Raw genomic sequence first — 6,405 nt, 5'->3', positions numbered from 1 at the left:
TTAGGTGTATGATGAGTTCATAGAAGTATTTTTTGTCACAAGTTAGTGGAAAATGACACTTAATGGAAAATGACACTTGGCGGAATTTTTTTTTTTCACAAAGTGTCATTTTCCACTAACTTGTGACAAAAAATAAAATCTATGAACTCACCATACTCCTAACGGAATACTTTGGAGTGTCTTTCTAAAATTGGGTCACTTGTGGGGTTCTTGTACTGCCCTGGCATTTTAGGGGCCCTAAACCGTGAGGAGTAGTCTAGAAACCAAATGCCTCAAAATGACCTGGAAAATCCTAAAGGTACTCATAGGACTTTGGGCCCCTTAGCGCACCTAGGCTGCAAAAAAGTGTCACACATGTGGTATCGCCGTACTATAGTATAATGTGTTTTGGGGTGTATTTTTACACATACCCATGCTGGGTGGGAGAAATATCTCTGTAAAATGGACAACTGTGTGTAAAAAAAAAAAAAAAAAACCTAGCAGCAATCAAATAGCACCAAAAGAAAGCTGTGTTAGTGACAAGAAAAGGATGTAAAATTCATTTAGGTGGTAGGTTGTATGACCGAGCAATAAACCGTTAAAGCTGCAGTGGTCTGAATGGAAAAAAAAAGTGTCTGGTCTTTAAGGGGTTTTATGACTGCAGTCCTTAAGTGGTTAAAGAAACGCTGTTACGTGTACTGCAATTTGTGCCTCACATGTTGGAATCCTTTTCATCCTCTTCATTTATATGCATGCTGCCTTTACTCATATCAGAGCACGCAGGTTGCACCACAGCGAGGGAAGTTGTGAACTCTACCCACATCACCCCAGCATCGGCTATCTTAGGCTGCAGTGCCAACTATCTCACCTTTACCGCCCTTTAAAAGGAACCTAAACTAAGAGGGATATGGATGTTTCCTTTTAAACAATACCAGTTGCCTGGCAGTCCTGCAGTCCTCTTTGGCTGCCTTCAGTAGTGGCTGAATCACAGTCATGAAACAAGCATGCAGCTAATCCAGTCTGACTTCAGACAGAGCACTTGATCTGCATGCTTGTTGAGGGGCTGTGGCTGAAAGTATTCGAGACATAGGATCAGCAGGAAGAGTCAGGCAACTGCTATTATTTTAAAAGGAAAAATCCACATCCCTCTCAGCTTAGGTTCCCTTTAAAGCAGGGGTAGGGAACCTATGGCTCCAGGGCCAGTTTAAGCAACAATGGGGCCCCAGAGTAAAATAAACCTGGGGGGCCCCCAAACAGATTCCCCGGAACAAAAATTAAGGGACTTTTTTGCAGCTGGTATAGTCAGGGTGTGAAGCCTCAATCGGTCGGAGCTCCACACTCTGGCTACCCCAGCCTGCATGGGGGACAAGGGGTTAAAAAGTTTCAGGAGGGAGGACCCCACATAATTAAAAAAAAAAAACCCACACTCTAAACATAAAAAAAAATTGGGAAAATAGGAAAAAATGGCAGGGATCTTCATGCAGCCATATTGCGGCTGTATAGTGATCCCTGGCCAAAGCCAGGGACGGATCTGGGTGGGGGGGGGGGGCAAGCGGGTATCTTGCCCCAGGCGCAGTTTGTTGAATTCTTAAAAAGGCGGCAAAATTTGGATGGGGCGCCAAAACCTGACCTTGCCCCAGGCGCAACTTGGTCTAGATCCGTTCCTGGCCAGAGCGCTGCGGCTGCGTATGGACCCCCAGGAAGCCTCGTCAGGAAATGTATTGCTCTTTCTTTTGATGCATGTAAAATTACACTACCGTTAGGTTTGCTACTAAAAGTGACATTTACCGCATTTAGAAGTATACTTTTTTCCTTCGAAACTTTAAAATTGATTTTCTCAAAAACTATAAGGTCTTTTTGAAAAATAGTTTTTTCCTCTTATTCCCAATGATCTCCTTAACATATCCTGCAAATTAATGGTTAATAGCAAATACACCTTAAATGCTAGAAACCCTAAAAGTCGGCAGGTTTTAAAATTTGTATTTTTTTTCCTTTGAAACTTTAAAATCGATTTTCTCAAAAACTATAAGGTCGATTTGAAAATTTTTTTCCTCTTGTAGCCACTGGGGGCCCCTACAAGCTCTGGGGCCCTGGGGCAATTGCCCCCTTTGCCTCTATGGTAGCGCAGGCCTTGTATGGCTCGGGAGCCAGATGTGGCTCTTTTGATGGCTGCATCTGGCTCACATACAAATCAGTGGGGATTGATTCACTAAGCTACACTGCTCAAGCAGCACAGCTTAGTGTGGCAGAGCAAGTAACATTTTCAAAGTAGGTACGCTACTGCTGTAGTATGCACTACTAACTTATTCATGCTACCCCAAAACTAAAGGCTGCTCTAATTGTCCCACTCTAGATCCTGTCAAGTCCAGTGATGTTGTAGGACGAGATCCCTGCACTTGACAGGAAGCCTATTGGGCCAATCAAAGTGTGGGAATCTCGTCCTACAAAGTGAATCAACTCCAAAGTCAGCTAGCTAGTTGTACGAGCTGTTAGTCAGTATTTCTCCTGTCTGGCCCTCTGGGAAATTGCTGATGTTGCTGAAACCCAAGAGAAGCTGAAGACTTGTCTGACACTTACGCTGCCCAGAGGATCAACTGTATACACATCACCATGAAAAACAGGGACGTGAGCCTTACTGTCTCAGTTTGAAACATATTGTATGGCTCTCACGGAATTACATTTTTAAATATGTGGTGTTTATGGCTCTCTCAGACAAAATGGTTCCTGACCCCTGCTTTAAAGGGAGTCTATAGCATAATGAAAAAAAAGGCTCCCCCATTAGCAGTCTCCATCCCATGGCCAATGGGAGACTGCTTTTTCTTCTGCTGCGGGTGGGCTTCTGAAGTCTTTAGGAGCACTTGGGCTCCAGAAGACAGGCCGCTCCACACTACATATGAGCGAGCACCATCTCTCGCACGTGTGCAGTACAGAGCCGCATGTCTTCCAAAGCACTCGGGCTCCCAAAGCCTCCCGAAACCTCCCACGGTGGAGATGTAAACAGAGGAGCCTGCGGGGGAACACGGAGATGAGGAGAGGAATGGAAAGGCTCTATAGGACCCAGAGCGTTCCCCCTCCTTACGTAAGTATCCATTTTTTTTCTATTTTATGCTTCAGACTCACTTTAATGCATAGTATCAATGACCATATGGACAATACTGCAATTAACACCAACCTTGTCAATCACATGGAAATCTACATCAACCTAAAGACAGAAACTCACACCCAGGCAACCTAATATGGCTCAAGGCAAAAACTAGAATTTGGAGTAAAGAAATATAAGCCCATCATTTTTAAACTCTCATCTAGATCTGCCCTGGACAATGTAAAGCAGGCCCAAGGATGATTTTATTAGTTTCATTATTGAATGCCACCAACAAGGTACATCGTCTTTAAAACATTTTATTCATGGTTTTTATTTCGGTTTTTAAAATGTGTTTTTTTTTTTTACATCTTATTACATTTATTTTTTTATTACAAAGAAACGAGACATTTTGTTTATTTTTACTAGCAATGTGAACAGAGGTGGTGCATCGCATGTTTAAGCATAAAAAATCCTTCAAATTGTAATACCAAATAAGACACAGAGGTAGAGCACCCACTGAAATGGCGGCAATTTTCTCATAGAAAAGATTGATTAAAACATTGTTTGATGAACAGAAAAGTTTCAATCAAATAACTGACTGATTTGATAGTACTGTGTATGGCCATTTTGTGGTACAGTTGGATAGTACTGTGTATGGCCATTTTGTGGTACAGTTGGATAGTACTGTGTATGGCCATTTTGTGGTACAGTTGGATAGTACTGTGTATGGCCATTTTGTGGTACAGTTGGATAGTACTGTGTATGGCCATTTTGTGGTACAGTTGGATAGTACTGTGTATGGCCATTTTGTGGTACAGTTGGATAGTACTGTGTATGGCCATTTTGTGGTACAGTTGGATAGTACTGTGTATGGCCATTTTGTGGTACAGTTGGATAGTACTGTGTATGGCCATTTTGTGGTACAGTTGGATAGTACTGTGTATGGCCAGAGTTCACATTCTGATTTTGGCTCCCCTCCCTATCACAGTCTGTAGGTTTTTGTGCATTGTGAGTACTCATAACATTGACTACAATAGTCCTCTCCACTGCTTAGGCAGGAAACACACTTGCAGGGCCATTTTCCCCATCAATTTCCGGGTCTCTGTTGGCTTTTACGTTTTCTGCTAAAGCTTTGCCGCTATTCTGCAATTCTGCGTTTCTGGCAGAATATACTGTATGCAAATGTGCACATCGTGCAGGGAAAAGCAGAAAGATATGCGATTTAAAAATGCATGGAAAATCGCAAACACAAAACATGGTGAGCGTTTTCCAGAGCAAGACTAATGACTTCAATAGCCTGTGGAATTGTGTGCGCTTTGCCGTCCGGACACATGCAAAATCGCATCTAGTGTGTTCCCTGCCTTGGAGAGAAATATTATAGGTCCGGACTTCCCAACCCTGTTCTCTAGGCCCACCCAGTGTCCATGTTTTGCAGGAAATAGCACATATTCACAAGTGAGGTAATTAGTGTCTCGGCAGAGCTGATTAAATACTTCTGTGTGGATTTCCACAAAACATGCACTGCTGGTGGTACTTGAGGACAGGGTTGGGGAACACTGTTCTAAAGGTACAAGAGGAAGCTTCACTAACTGGTTATAAAGTCACATGGGCAGAACTTCAGTGGCCCGGGCCACCAGCACAAGCATCATGATAGAACCCCCACCCCGCACCATAGCCAGATTCCCCTTCCTTGTAAAGTGCAGTTATATTTACCTAGTCCACTCTGAATCTGGTCTACTCTTCCTCTGTGCTGTATGCTGCCCCTGGAGGCTCATGATGACATGACACGCATCAGAAGTTGAAGGATCTCGGCATAAAGCATGCAGATGCCAGGAGGAAGAGCAGACCAGATGCAGCATGGGCTTGGTAAATAAAACGGTGCTCACTGAACTTTTACCATAAACAGGGAGAGGGAAAAGGAGCACATTGCGCTCCCGTGGCTGAGGAACAGGAGCATGAGGGAGGCGCATGCCCAATGAAGGGCTGAATTGCCAGGGTCCACAGCCACCAGGGGAGATTGTAAGGGACGAGTGGCCTCAAGGGGGCTTAAGGAAGCCCCAGGTAAGCATGGAACGTGAGATGCTTCTCATCTCAGGTTCTCTTTAAGTGAGGAGCACCAAGCTCCTTACTTTAGCACCCGTGTGAACCGGCCTTTAATGTGAAAATGCTAAACAAATATTAACTGTTTTCAACAGAACTTTGGTCCTTTAGGGGTGGAGCTAGGATTCAGTGGGGCCCCAGCTCGAGCAGCAGCAGCTGGCTATTGGCTTCACTGATGACGAGGTGATCGGGATTACAAAGTGCCGTGCAGATTGCCAGAGAGGCATAGGGGTGTCCTATACCCCTGATGTGCATTCGGCTCCGTCTAGCTGCCCGATCCAGTGAGTCAGGCATCAAAGGGGGGAGCTTGTGATTAAAGGAGACCCTTTGCACCTGCATAAAGTAATTTATGAGGGCTTGACACCCTACATACTTTACTCACTTTGGTCTTATGGTCTTCCCTTTATCTCTTAATTCAGAAGTATTGAATCGGGATGATACCAATTACCCTGGACTTGTCCGCACAACAGGCATGTTTAGTGCATCATGTATTATATTATCAGAAATGAGGTGTGATCTGCATCTCTAAGGATCCATATAAGTCATCTTCATGTAAACCAGCCATTCTCTTCAGACTGAAGTCCCTCAGAGTGGGAATGGAAGGACTCGGATATCAAAATCTCCACTAATTCTTCAGGTATCTTTGTTCCTAGCAAAATACATAAGTGACAAAAGTAAATGGTGTTGTAACAGACAACCAAGCCTTTTATAAAGAACTATTCCGTAGATGGTTGCAAAATATATATAAGGGCTGTAGCTAAGATAAGGGTCTAGAAAGAGAATGATGAATCCCCACATCCAAAATCATAGTGTAACGATTGTGGAATTCTCTCCGTGATCAGCGCACAAGACGTGCGCTGACATTGCGGAAATCCTCCACAAGCAAGTAATTTGAGGGAACCCAGCAAAAGGTGCAATGCACCTGTAGAGGGAAATTCCTGTCGACAGGTGGAGCTGTGGAGTGCAAAGGAACAGCTCCTCTACCCTGCCACACACGCCAGACAGGAATTGCACGAAGGGAAGAAACGCAAGGCAAGATAGCCCTGAAAGAGAGAGGACAGAGGGTATGTGTGTCCACCAAACTAGTCGCCAGCCTGCGACGATGAACACACAACCATGAAGACAAAGTGAGAAGGCAATCGCCAGAGATGGCGATTGCTAACAGCGACACAAGACCGAATAAGCACAGATGAGGAATGTATGTATGTCCACCAATCTAGCCACCACCCTGCGACGGCGGACAC

General features: G+C 44.3%; 1 long non-coding RNA gene across 1 annotated transcript in view; it reads right to left on the bottom strand.

The window, feature by feature from the left end:
- Positions 1-4,427: 4,427 nt before the first annotated feature.
- LOC137541180 (uncharacterized) overlaps positions 4,428-6,405 on the bottom strand; it is a 102,757-nt gene continuing 100,779 nt past the window's right edge. The window contains exon 4 of the long non-coding RNA XR_011025097.1: positions 4,428-5,810. This is a non-coding gene — a long non-coding RNA (uncharacterized lncRNA). The remainder of the gene's footprint in view (positions 5,811-6,405) is intronic.

The sequence above is a fragment of the Hyperolius riggenbachi genome, chromosome 12, assembly GCF_040937935.1.
Source record: "Hyperolius riggenbachi isolate aHypRig1 chromosome 12, aHypRig1.pri, whole genome shotgun sequence".
Taxonomy (NCBI): Eukaryota; Metazoa; Chordata; class Amphibia; order Anura; family Hyperoliidae; genus Hyperolius; species Hyperolius riggenbachi.
Note: the sequence above shows the minus strand (reverse complement) of the source record. Positions and strands in the feature narration are given on the sequence as shown.